The sequence below is a fragment of the Taudactylus pleione genome, unplaced genomic scaffold (genome assembly GCF_031769625.1).
Source record: "Taudactylus pleione unplaced genomic scaffold, aTauple2 ptg000454l, whole genome shotgun sequence".
Lineage (NCBI taxonomy): Eukaryota > Metazoa > Chordata > Amphibia > Anura > Myobatrachidae > Taudactylus > Taudactylus pleione.
Window position 1 is genome coordinate 4,381,989 of NW_028284856.1, and position 14,207 is coordinate 4,396,195.

The 14,207-nt window shown below is 42.2% G+C and overlaps 1 protein-coding gene across 3 annotated transcripts in view; it reads left to right on the forward strand.

Moving 5' to 3' along the window:
* The window catches only part of SLC4A4 (solute carrier family 4 member 4), a 309,463-nt gene that overhangs the window by 70,415 nt on the left and 224,841 nt on the right, over positions 1-14,207 (forward strand). The window lies entirely within an intron of this gene.

Sequence of the window (14,207 nt, forward strand, 5' to 3'; positions counted from 1 at the left end):
TCCATAATCGCAATGTAGCTTCGCTCGCATGTGCAGTACGCAACAATCGGCCAACTGCGTGAGCTGTTGCAGTTGCGATCCCTAATAAAGCAGGCCCAATATTTGGTGCTGCTGTATCAAAGGGATTGTTTAGGTTTCTCTGCCCTCACTGAAGTGCACGGGGAGTGGGATGTTCTGGCCATTTGATCTGGCCCTCTGAGCTTTTCTCTGCTAGCCTCATCTGAATAGCAGGGTGCCTAGAATGGCACTCTGAAGCCAGAATCTATGCAGAAGTGCCGCCAGGGGTGTGCTTAGGACGCTTCAGGTGATCACACCGCTGCCCTTACAGCTCCCCGGAGCATCCTCAGGATGCCCCCGGGCATTGCTGTAATCACCGGCGATTGTGGCCCCACCCCCATGTGATGTCACATGGAGGGAGCTTGGCCTGCACCGGGCCAGTCAATAATGTTATATATATATCAAAATAGCCCTCGGCAGAAAAAAGGTTCCCCACCCCTGCAGTAGAGTATCAGCATTTTTTTTTCACTGCTCTCCTAGACTAAACATTTCTTACTGAGAAATTCAGAAAAGAATATTCAATTAAGTTCATTGTGCTTACCTGTCATCCTTAGGGTCAGTTATGGGGTGGTGGACAGGGTTGCACTTCTCCACATATTTTATGATTAGCAACCACCAGCACTGGTTTTGTCTGTCACATTCACCATATATAATTTTATGTGGTCCTGGACCACCAACCCATGGCATCCCTGCAAGTGCCCCGTGGCACCCCAGAGTGCCACAGCACCCAGTTTGGGAACCACTGCACTAATGTAATACAATTGTAACAATCCCAGCACAGGTGTGTTTACTTTTGTTTGCAGTATCTCACTTGCTACTTTCACTTCTTATTATTAATAAATGTATAATTAACATCTGTAATAATTTATAGCAAGACGGTAAACAGCAACACCCCTCCTTGAGTTGTGTGCCTCTTGCTCAGTCATCACGTCTTGTCTGTCCCACAGATTACAGTGCTGTGTTTCAAATCAAGTCTGACAAGTCCTGTGCTACAGTGGAAAATTCACAATAGGGACAAGGGTGAATAAATCTGTTTTTTTAAGGAAGCTTGTGGTGACTGGCACTCTTCCAGATTTTATTATAAGCCCAGCATCGCAATACATTTACTTATTGAGCTGGCTAACTTCTATTGTGGAGCATCTGACTGAGTTGTAATGTTTGTTGTCTGTCAGTAGGAAGCAGGTTTAGAAGCAATGTGATCAGAGGCAGCTGAGAATCTATTATACACAATAGTGAAAGCAGCGTCATAAAAAGCAGGCTGGCTGGTTTTAAGAAACATTGTAATCACGAAACTGATGCAAAGCTGTTTTTGTGTTACTTTATAATCCCACCAGCATGTTATGGTTACTTTTAGCTTTTCTCGCTTTTGGTTTAACCAATATACAGATTGTTTGCATACAGATTACAGTTGATTAATTAAAGAATATAAGATGTTCAGATGCTTCAATGCCTATCTCCATTACACATTACATTGTACGATTTGTACCTTATAGTACTAAAGCTACAATTAAGGAAAGGTTTTTCTGACAGTCATAGTAAAGTGCTCCTGATACTTATACATAAAATGGAGGCAGCCATTTTTGTAGGCTGAACCATAATTCATGAGAATTCTTCCTATTAATTAAGAATCAAAGTTGCCAAGTATGTGGTACTCCCCTCTGGAAGAGTTTGGAGGGGAGGTCTCAGGGGAAACTGCAGGGGTGCATGGCGTTGTGCAGGCAGGTTCACTAAGTGAGGGACCACAAATGTCCTTTTAAGTCACTGATCATTTTGGCAACTACAGAAAAAACTAAAGGTCTATTCTCACGTGTTCACTGGAGAAGAAAAAGTGCATTAAATGGTAGAAGCTACTCCACCTGTGTGACTTTGCTCTTCCTCCTCACCAAGGGGATCATACAGCGTTAAGCACTTGTGAAATATATCTTGCGCATGCCCTGCAGCAGAGCATATGCATCGCAAGTATGGGCAATGTAGTTTTATGCAGATGAGTTGTATCTCCACTTACGGCTTAACTAGGTTGTAATGGCTCCTTCACATAGAGATCGTGATGACTAAATTGTGGGCTATGCAGAATTGTGCATATGTGTAATTATGTGCGTTTTCAGATGGATCTTTTGCACCACGAATAGGATTGGTGAAAGTGCAAACTGATAATGATGATGGCCGTGAAACTAAAGGCCCCCATACATCTGCGATATATGGGAGTCTTTATGCTCGTGATCAGCAAATGTGGGATTTGGGGAAATGGTCCGCAGATGTATAGGGCCCTTAAGCATATGGATAGGGAGAGTCTGATCACAGAGATGCTTACTGCTCTGTATATGGGCAATATTCACATACTAGATCTGGGGAACACTGATTATAGCCTTAGAACCTGGAGTCATGTTCCTGAAAAATGTGGTAATGTATAAATACATAGCTTTTTGTGTAATGTCAAATATTCAGTTAAATTGAGTCTTAGGGCAAAATTGACTAAGCGGCGGGTACTAAACCCTGGCGGTTTGGTGGCGATTTTGCTATCTGCAGATTTAGTAAGGCCAACGCTGCTGCAAAACCGTCATCAAAACACATTTTAGAATAGAATATAACGGCTAAAATTATTAAGAGACGGTTTAGAACCCACCGCTTGGTCAATTTTACCCAGAATATGTTTTGGTTAGTGTTTTAGTTGTATTGGAAAGTTTCCGTCAAATTGTGTTATATAGTGATACTATTGTGTGTCATACTGTGAATTATAGTTGCGGTGAGCAGAATTCTGCAATACTGTGTTTTCAAAGGTTTCTCTAAGTATGTTACTGCGGATATTCCTGATAACTTTGTAGCTGAGAAAATGTAATAACTTTGTTGATTCAGGCCTGATGTAAAGTGACGTACATGTTTGCCTTTCGAGTAGCAATATACTTGGAGTCATTCCAGGATGCGGTGTGACTGAACACACCTGATAATGTTGCAATTTTAACCTCAGTTCATTGAAGTAATATAAGTTTATCATTAAGACGTATGTTCCACAACAACCTGTTAGGAGCCCAATATAGGTGTAACTTATGGGTGTATTTCCATGGGTCTAAACTGTTACGTTACAAATAATCTTTTTAATGCAATTTAATTATATAATACATTAGTGTTTAAGGAGGTTGTCAGCTGACCCAGAGACCAAAACAAAATCAGGACAATCAAACCACACCTGTATTACATTTTATGAAGTGGTCCAGTGGTTCTCAACTCAAGTCCGCAAGTACTGACAACAGGTCATGTTTTTTATCTATGGAAACAGGTGGGATAAATACTGAACCTTAAAAATAGATGAACTCACCTGTGAATGGTTAAAGAATCCAGAAAACATGACCTGTTGGGGGTCATGAGGATTGAAATTGAGAACCAATGCCGTGGTCAGTGTATTAATAGCGGGGGAAAAAACTAAAAATCGTAATTTATCAGTTTTGTATAGTTCATTTGAAGTGTTTCAAACCTGTGCTATTACTAATTTGTTTTAATATAACATGTTCAAAAAGTAGTTTTTGTTGATTAATAAACAACTGAAAGGGTGGTAAACTTTTAAATTCTTCCATACAGCAAACAGGGCAGTCTCCTGTGCATAAACCCCCATGTTACCTGAAGCCACAGTGCAGCACCATTGGCCGATCTGCATACGCTGTTGCACTTGCGATCAGGGCCTGATTCAGACCCAGACGCTAAGCCGCGAACGCTCGCTATAGGCGATTGTCGTATAAGTCGCAGTGTGCGTGCGCAAGCCAGTCATTGCGATCAGAAATCGGTCACTCGTTGTACACAGACTGAGTGCTACTTTGAATGACAGATAGCGCTGTTTGTGGGTGGTAACAGGGGAAAGTGCTTGTGAATGGGGGGACTGGTGGTGCGAACGCAGGCGTGTCTGGGCGTCAAAACGGAGTTTAATGGGCTTCCATAATTAGCATGGAGGCATCATTGTACACGTCACTTGGTTGTACATATGCCTGCCTGATCGCAGTGCTTTCGGCAGGGTAGGCTCTACCTCTAGCGCTGCGTGCATCTCCGATGGCTCTCGATGGTTCTGATTAATCACACACTTCCTGGAGATGACATGTGCTAAGAAAGAAAAGTGGGCGTCATTACACTAGTGTGCGCTCACTCTGCCATCGCTCTCTAAAACATAGACGGCGTCCTGAAGCCAGAAGTGCGATCGCAAAATTTGCATACCCGGCCCCTAATTGCTGCGAGAGAGTGCAGCTTTGTGTCCTGGTCTGAATTGCCCCCTCAGTCCCCCAAACATTGCATGTTTTCCAGGTCTCTTCACAGAATCACAAGTGAAATAATTAGCTCCACCTGTGGATCTTTTAAAATGTGTCAGTGAGTAATGAATACACCTGTGCTCCTGCTGGGTGACCTGGAAATTGTGACCTGTGTGGGGTCACATTTTCTGTGGACCGAGTTTGAGAACCACTGTTTTAGACATTGTGTTATAGACCATACCGCAGACACAAGTTTATCAAACTTGGGGGCTGAAAGACCATAGCTCCGCTATGGCAATTGTAGATTTTTAGAACATGTGTGAAGTTAGGAATGTGCAGTCAATTTTGAACTGCTTTACTGTACCTGATATTAGGCACTGTTCATGATTTATATACACATCCATTACCATATTTTTTCTATAGCTAATACTATGAATATTGCAATTACCTGGCATTTTTTATCTGTGGACACAGGTTATGTTTCTGCCACTATGGACCGTATTCAATTAGCAGCGATAAGTCCGTTTCTGTGGAAAAGTATCGCGAGTGACGTCATTTAGTCATTCGAAAAGTTTCCTCCGTATTCAATTCCAAATACTTTTCACCAGTGCGGAAACTCAATGCAACGGGTCCTGCAAATTTTTTTTGCCTATGAATAGGTGTCGAAAAAAGTGCAGAATTGGGGTTTTGGGGTGCAAAGCAGCAGGAACCTCCCTGCACCCTTGATACTCCCCAAAAGGTAAACTGCGTCAAAGTTAAAAAAATTCTTTAGATCACCCCAAAAAAGTACTTTTGTTTTGGGGGCAGAAAAAGTTGGGGGACAAACTTAAAAAGTAGTGAAATAGACTCCAGGGGGGTTCCCAATGTATGCCAAAGGTGTTTTTACATTTGCAGGTGCTTGAGGAAGGTGGATTTTTAACGATTTTTAAAAGTTCACTTTAGCAATTTAAAAATATACCTGCACCCATTTTCAGGTACCCCAAATTTGCTGGGACTACTTATTTTCTACAAAAAAACCTGCTAAATGCTATTCTTCACCACTTCTGCAAATACGCTAATTAACAGCTATTGAGAGCATATAAGTACCCCAAATACCTTCAGCAGGGCTATTCGGGGGTATCTAGAGTGATCCCCAATGTCAGTGCATCTTTTGGGGAGTGTCAGGCTGATTTCACCAAATCTGACAGTACTTTTCGCATGTTACAGTTTCCCGTTTTTGCCGATTTCTAATTGAATATGGGGAAAAGTGGGCACGCGCACGATAAGACCTGCATGCGAAAAGTACGGGACTTTTAGCTCGGAATTGAATATGCCCCTATATTGGTCTAAATTGCACCAACTGGTGGGCCAGGCTGAGGTCTTGGTTTGGCTCACAAACTAGAAACGTTTCTAACCTACAATATTTTACTTAGACAGGAGGCATTATAATACTTTTCTCTCATTGGATAAGTTGTGGCTATTATTCCCATTGGCAGACAGTGCAGCAACCATATCCATATAGCAATCGTCTCTCTTTAAGGTGCCCACACACATAGCGATCTGCACACAATCAGCCGATGTGTACGATTTGTGTACGATTTCCCTTGAAACTCCCCGGCAGCTCTGCACACGATCTGCACAGAATTTGGTATCCAATCTTCATACAATCTTCTCCTGCATCCAGACTTTTTACATTGCTTCGCCTCCTAGATTGTCAGATCTGCCCTACTGCACGACAGATCGGACGATACGATGTGCGACCAGTGGGGACGCGCATCGTGATCGTGAGTGGGAACTCACGATTTACTCACGATTTGGCCATATTTTACACGATCTGTCGTTCCAGTGTGTCGGAATCGGCCAGATCGGGTAGAATATCGCTATGTGTGTGGGCACCTTTAGATCAGCTGTGGTTAGAACTTGTTAAGGAATGTTTATATATTCAGCAGAATAAATGGGGGATAATAGTTAGATCTATCAGAAGCCACTCTACCGCATAACTAGGGCACATACAAGATGAAGATGTTTTTATCCTTTTTGGGTGAAGATCCCCATTTTCCAGGATAGACCCACTTGCTTTCTTAGTACTATAAGGATGCTAAGTTTTTGTGTGTGTGTGAGACCTGGCCCTCAGGAGCCCGAGGATGGCAAGCCCAGCATTAGAACACCCGATCTGTTCGACCAAGAGAAAATATACAAAGTAGAATATATGCGGTAAATCAACATCTACATTTAATTAAGGTTGATTGATTAGATGCTCTTTTCTACATGGACAATAACGTGTTGCCATTGTTATTAATGCTGATGTTTGGTAAAAACAAAATAAAATGAAATCACCTTTAAGTTGACATGTTTTAGTTGAGGAAACATGACATCACTTGCAGCTATGGCGTCTTAAATAATAGCAAGTTAGTATATCATAAATGTTCTAGCCACAACAATAAAAATGTAGATGTAGAAGTTAACTGTAGTTTCTTAAATAATAATAATCAAAGTACGCCCAGGCAATACAGTAGACTGACCAGTTTTTGTGAGATTATACAGCCTACACACTAAGGCACTGACGAGTAGTACACAAATCCGATGGTTTGTGCATTACTCCGATTGTGAGAAGCATGCACAGTATCTGTACTGCGCATGTGCATGTCTCCCTCTGTGAGATTGCTTGCAGTTCACCCCTAAGCCTGATTGACATGCTGCGGCATTTGGGGAGGCGGCGACTCAGACTCATGGTTTAGTCATGCCAGGTGTCTTGCACTGCATGGTGTGTTGAGGCTCGGTGTATGAAGATACATCTGTATGTACTAAAATATGCAACAAAAGCATAAAATATGCCTGAGTAAGAAACCAAGCACGTATCAGCATCAGGGACGCTTTCACAAACAGCCTATCAGAAACGTTTTTCTTAGTGCCAGCAACCATCATCATCATCAGGCATTTGCCCCAGCCGACCTGCATATAATATGGATTCTCAACCATATATGTGTCAGTGCCCAGAGCTAAGCGTGTTTTCAGTTTCGTGAACGTGCCCTTACTTAGTCTTCATTCTAGCACCTTGCACCTGTCCCACCCCGTGCAGTTCCTCTTTCCTGCCTGGAGTGTCACTCCCTGCTCTGGTGCTTCTAACACACACTGGTCTGTATACCAGAAGTGTGTTGCATCAGCTGAGTGTGCTAGAAGCACGAGAGCAGAGAGCAACAACCCAGGCAGGAAAGAGGAACTGCACAGGTTGTGACAGGTGCAGGGTGCTAGAATGATGGCTATTTACTGTATTCAGCCTAAGTTAGAATGCCCTCCCTCCTGCCAGCATCTCAAGGTACAGACGGGTGTAAGTGCCAGACTGCGTGCGTCTACTTTCTGGGGATGAGGGAGAATTCAGGCAAGATTTACCAAAAGGAATAGTACTCAGTGTAGATGAGCCACTAAGTATCTGACAATGTTGTACATAAATGTGCACGGTTCAGGTTTGCCAGGTTGCCACACATTAGAGCTGGTGCAAATTAAGCCATGTCAGTAATATGGAGACGGGAAATTGTTTTTCCAAAAAGATGGCATCATGATTCTATTAGTTTTACATATTTACTAATTGCTTTGTCATGAATTATGTATTCCTTGGAACTGTATTTCTTTCTGCCAGGAGTACAAATACAAATGGGATATTTTCCATTGTTCATGTCCATCTATGAGTTTTATAATAATATTTTCTTGGTTGTTGGTAGCCATACAGAAAATAAGCTGGCAAAATTCCCATAGTTCCAGTTTTGTTTCTAGTTAATTGAGTGGCAGAGCTTGGCAGAAAGCGTTCATTTGCAAGATGCAGATAACTAGATAATTACCAGGCGATTACACAGCACTTACTTTCTGCTTGGTAATCCACGTATAATAGACTTTAATTGGCGAACAGTTATGCGACTTCTGTGTGTCCAGTAATGCTGAACACTCAGGGAGACATTGTTGTCACTTGATCCTCTCCATGTATTCAACAGTGGTGTAGATTGAAGGAGGGAGCTGCATGTAACAGCTAGATCTAATTATACAGATAATATTTTTCATATTCTTCAAATAAAAAAGAGGAGGAACAGTGCTGCAACTGAGGCTGGGTACACATTAGACGATATATCATCCAATATATTGTTTTGAGGTGGATCGGGATGATATATGCACGGCCAATCACACAGTAAGCGCAGCAGTGTAGTTTAATGAAAGACGGAACAAGTGATAGTTCCGTCGCTCATTAAATCTTTTAGTGTGTATCAGCAATCTTGCATGGTCCGGGGTAAAGATAAATCGCCCCAACCATCATCAAGATTGCTGGGTCGTTTAATGTGTACCCAGGCTAAGGCTGTAACAGGGGTTGCATCCACTATGGGGTGTATAGGGTATAATGGCAAGTATATGGACAACCTTAATGGCAAACATTATGATACTAAATAGGGAAGACTCAAGCTTTGTAGTCTAACTGATAATCATTTGCTCTTTCAGTTAGACTTGCCATACAGTATTAAAGCCCTAGGATAGAAATCAACATTATTAGTCCTGACAACAGCTGATTCTTTATATTAACCCTTTCACTGACAAGGACTTAACTGTTACATCATGACTTTCTACAGCTACCAAGTTTATGTTAATCTATTTGCTTGTAAACCTGTAGTGTTCTATTGTGTAGTGTAGTGTTATATTACCCCAACTCTTTACAAATTGTGAATACTGTATGTTTTAGTTTTTTATACAATATTTTTTACTGCATCCCCCTACCCCTTCTTTTTTAACAGTAATGTTATGATTGTTAAACAAAAATTTACAGCAGTTGCATAGTACATCTATTTCCTATAGTGTCCAGCACAAGGGTCCCAGAGGAGAATCTGCATGTGCATGGTGAGTGTAGTCTGTTGGAAGTCTGTTCCCAATACATGCAGGGAACAGAGGTTGGACTAGGGAACGAGGCATTGGTACGGGGGTTTGTGTGTGAGGCAACTGCGAGGCAATTGAGTGCCCTCTGTAGAAGCCAAGGGGTATGTGTGTCTATCTTTTTGGGCCATGGTTATTATGCCTCCCTGGTAGGCCTAGCCCACAGAGAGGCACGGGCACTTTGTATACACTCCCACCCCTTTCAGCGCTCATGCACACAGATGACCTGCACCCGGGGAAAAGTGGTTGTCAATAAAATATTTTTTAAAAAAGAAAGAAAAATTACAGTGTAACATACAGTTGCTCTATTTGCGTGTGAGTGTCTTGCGTTTCTACATCTGGATTTTGAGTTGCACAGATCTGGTATGTGTGCTCTAGAACAATAATATCTGTCTTGCTCGACAAAGTGACTAGAAGTGGTCTGCTTTTGAATTATGTTTGCATTGATTGGTTTTATAATATTATTTTGGAAAATTGGATGTATTTGTGTCAAATATTTAATGTGTATGTTTGACATATTTGTGTCTATTTTTGACTTGTATGTTCTTAAATAAAAGATTATATAAAAGAATATATGTAAAAATGAATTGGTCTATTTTTTAAGCTGCATACACACTAGATGATTTTTATGAAAGATATGGATGATAACAATATCATTCAACGATATATATATATATAGTTCATATCATTCTTTGTGTATGCAGTGAACGACCAACGATGCGCACTCCCTCGGGTCGTTAACAATGTCTTTTGTCGTCCATACATGCAGGCCAATCTGATGATATTGTCAAGAATTGCTTGTTCAGAGATTGTAATGAATCCCAGGGAGATTCTCTTCAGAAGCATAGTGCAGTTATTTCGCAGGGCCGTAGATGCTAGACAAAGGTGGAGATCTGGTGGTCACGTAGCAGCTTTGAGGGCTGGAGGTGCTTAGCAATGGTGACCTGATGGTCACGGGGCTGCCTTGAGGGCTGGAGGTCCTTAGCAAGATGGTGACCAGATGGTCACGGAGCAGCCTTGAGGGCTGGAAGTGCTTGGCAAGATGGTGACCTGATGGTCACGGAGCAGCCTTGAGGGCTGGAAGTGTTCCGAGAGGCAGGGCAGCGGATATATCCTTGGTAAACAATATAGTCCACTACAGATGCTACACTGCCGCCGGCATGGTGCAGGAATGTGATGGCTGAAGACGCAGCACTGTGGTAAATGCAGCCACGATGATACTGCAATTGTGATGACTGAAGACGCTGTACTGCGGTTAATAATGCCATGATAGTGTGGCAGTGGAGAGATGAGAAGTACACACACTACGGAGGTGGTTGTGGTGTAAGACTGGAGACCCCCGGACACAGCAGTACACACTGTGCCACCAGAATATGACACAGCACTTGAAAGGCAGGAAGCACTCTGCAGCAGAGATAGCCGCCATGTTAAGCTGGAACCTCAGACGCTGTAGTACGGTTAATGCCGCCAGGAAGTGATGTGGTAACTGGGAGGTGATGTGTACACTCGCTGCGAAGGTTGTTGCGGTGTTAGGCTAGAGACCCTTAGACGCAGCAGTGTGTACTGTGCCGCCGGAAAATGACACAGCACTTGGAAGGCTGGAAGCACTCTGCAGCGGAGATAGCTGACATTACAATGGGCTCTATTTACTACAATCCGCATATTGAATGCGGATTGTAGTGTGATATTACCGAGTGAATTCGCATTGCGAATTCAGGCAATATCACAGGGATTTACTATAAATCCCTTGCAGGGACAGAGCTTGCGATAAAGCTCTGTCCCTGCGGATCCCATCCGCACTCTAGTCGCGGTATTTTCGGAAAAAATACCGCGACTAAGAGCCCGCGCATGCGCCGACCGACCACCGCTACTACCCCCCCACCGACGCTAAGCCCCGCCCCGCGATCGCGGACCCCCGCGACCCCCCCCTCCCCTCCCCCGTGACCCCCCCTCCCTTCATTACACTTACCTGCATCCTCCTGGCCTCCGGTGGTCTTCTCCGGGCTTCCCGATCAGGTGATCTCCCATACTGCACTGGGGCCCGATCACCTGATGACCGGGCCCCAGTGCACTGTGGGAGACCAGCTGACCGGAGAGGAGCCATCACCGGAGGCCCGATCTCCGGTTCCTGGATTCAGGTAAGTAAAAAAAAAATGTTTAATTTTTTTTTCTTTTTTTTACAGCAATCAGCTTGCGGTCTGCTTAGACCACATAGCTGATTACTGGGACCGGCTCCCGCCTCTGCTCTCCCCGTTAGAGCAGAGTGGGAGCCCGGTAACCGGGGGAGACCCTGGATAACGCCACCTTCAGGTGGCGTTATTATCACAGGGCTTCCCCCGGTATTTTTTTACAATTTATTTTTAGTAAATTGCACACAGATCACATTTCCCATTACAGTTATGGGAAATGCGATCTGCTTTACTAAAAATAAGTGATACTGGGGGCTGGAGTAGAATTTTACTAATTCTACTCCAATTGCCCTGTAATAACTACAGGTGAAACTAAAATAATGTGAAAGGGGTGTGAAAACACCCTTTTTCACTTTATTTTAGTAAAAATAATGTTAATAAATAGAGCCCAATGAGAGATACTAACTCTATGGAACTGCAAACACATGTAAGACGCTATCACCGGCATCCTAGCAATGCACCAGCAGGAAAGAAAAAGGAGGAAGAACCAATACTAGTCCCGGGAGAGGTCATGACGTAACAGCCGAATGGGAGGACTTCATGAGTTGACAGCGTGGCGTATCCGTCTCCCAGCAACAGGCCTAAGAGAATCGCCAGGAGCACCGTTGTCCAACAAGACGCGGCCACGGCTTGTGACAGAGATGTGGCAGGATGACTTCACTGAAAGATATCTTTAAAGATATCTTTCAGTGTGTACACCCAATATCGTTTGTCCTGCACTACAGAAAGTTCACCAATATTGTTCATACAGCACATCGTCTAGAGTGTATGAGCCTTTAGAGTTGCCAAGATCATGAGTCAAAACACAATACTAATGCAAAAAGACTATTAATGTAGAGTGCATCAATCATTGTGGAACGTAATGAGAAACTGAATACAAGACAAGTCATGCCAAGAGTTCAAACTAATTAGTTTTTTTGCAGTGATAAGTAAGGTGCAAACTTATACTGCAGTGGGTCTCCATCATTTTCACCTGGGTAGCCCTGACATCCCATTTGCATTCTTTGCACCCCAACATTTGCAAAGCAATACATTTGTAATTAATATGTAATTGCTATTATATAAAATGTTTAGGTGGCAAAGTTATATATACGTGTATGTATGTATGTATGTATATGTGTGTATGTGTGTGTATGTGTGTGTATATATATATATATATATATATATATACATTTGGCCGAGGGACTTTACTTCATAGTTAATGAAAGGATTCCTGCTTGTTCCAGCTGCACTGTATATAGGAATGCAAATCACCTTGTGCCTCCGTGTTTCGTGCCTACAGGCACTTTGTCAAGGATTGAAGGGTTAAGAGGCCGTACATACTACACTGCCTGATGTGTCTAGTTTATGAAGCTGGAGACCTTTGCAAAAATACCATTATATGCACCTTATTCTGCATTTATCCGGTACGCAGCTATATATATATCCACTGTTAAACTAGTTGCATAACAATACTACACTATATTACGTTCATGGGCTTGTGTTAAGCCCCTTTTTTAAGGTTGATTCAAGCAATATCACCCCTGGATTATTATCCTGATTACATTGTTGCCACGTGGATCCTGACCATAGGAGGGTCACCTAGCTATCAGATAAGCTTGTTATAATTTTATTTATGGTACGCACATTATTAACCTTTTTGAGCACCAATTAATTCATTACAATTACTACACTATCAAGCGCACGTCTCTTATTATTTTTCAGCAAATATATATATAATATATATATATATATATATATATATATGTATGTGCAACAAATGTGCAATAAAGGATGAAAATCTATATTTAGAAAAAATGACACAAGAATCTAATAAATTGTACTTACATATTTCTCACATAAAACAATAAATGAAAAAGTTTTAAATATGACAAAATTATAGTCCACATAAGCTTTCTTTTACAGGGAACTTTATAATTTTGACAGGGACCCACTGTCATACATGGGGATAGGGATCCATAAGACAATGCTTTCCCCATGTGTCACCTGAATGTCTCATCTCGCCATTGCAGAAACATTTTCTCCTAAATGTCACAGTGAGTACCCCTGGGAGTACCAGTATCCCAGATTGAGAACCACTGTTATACTGTATGTCACACATAGATGTGTCTCAGCAAAGATGCGAAAATCATCTTTGCTGAAGGTGCGCTGGAGGTCACGTTACACTTAACGCATGAGCGCCTCGCAGGGTTGCACGATTTAAATCGAACGATTTTAATCAAATGATTAAATCATGATTTAAATCGAATGATTTTAATCAAATGATTAAATCATGATTTAAATCATCAGGGTTGCACGATTTAAATCAAATGATGTAGCTGTAGCTCTGGATCGTGCACAAAGACGCAACTGAACAATCAGTGAGGTCGTACAAGTGTGGAAGAAGCTGTTAGATGATCCTGAAGAGAGTGGTCACCTCAGCAATGTAGTAAAGATGGCAAAGGCAAGAGCTAAATTTGCACTCACCGATGACCACTTGCTGGCTAATCTACTTGATCCTAGGTATAGGGGAATGAAAAGCTTAGTCCTGCTAAAATTGAGACTGCTATAGAGTTTGCTCATGTTAATAATCGTCAAATTATGCTGGTCATCAACTTTCGTGCATCCATGAACCCATTTGCACCATATATGTTTTGAAGTGGACACTTTACGCCAGGTATCTCCTTTAGCCTGGTGGATGTCCTATGCAGCTCACTTCTGTAGTAAATCTTCTGAAGCAGATGTTCACCACAGTTTCATCAAGCGCAGGAATTGAAAGGATTTTTTCAACGGACGGTTTTGTACAATCCAAAACAGGCAACAGATTGGGAAATGAAAAAGCAACTATGCTGTTTGCATGTTACAG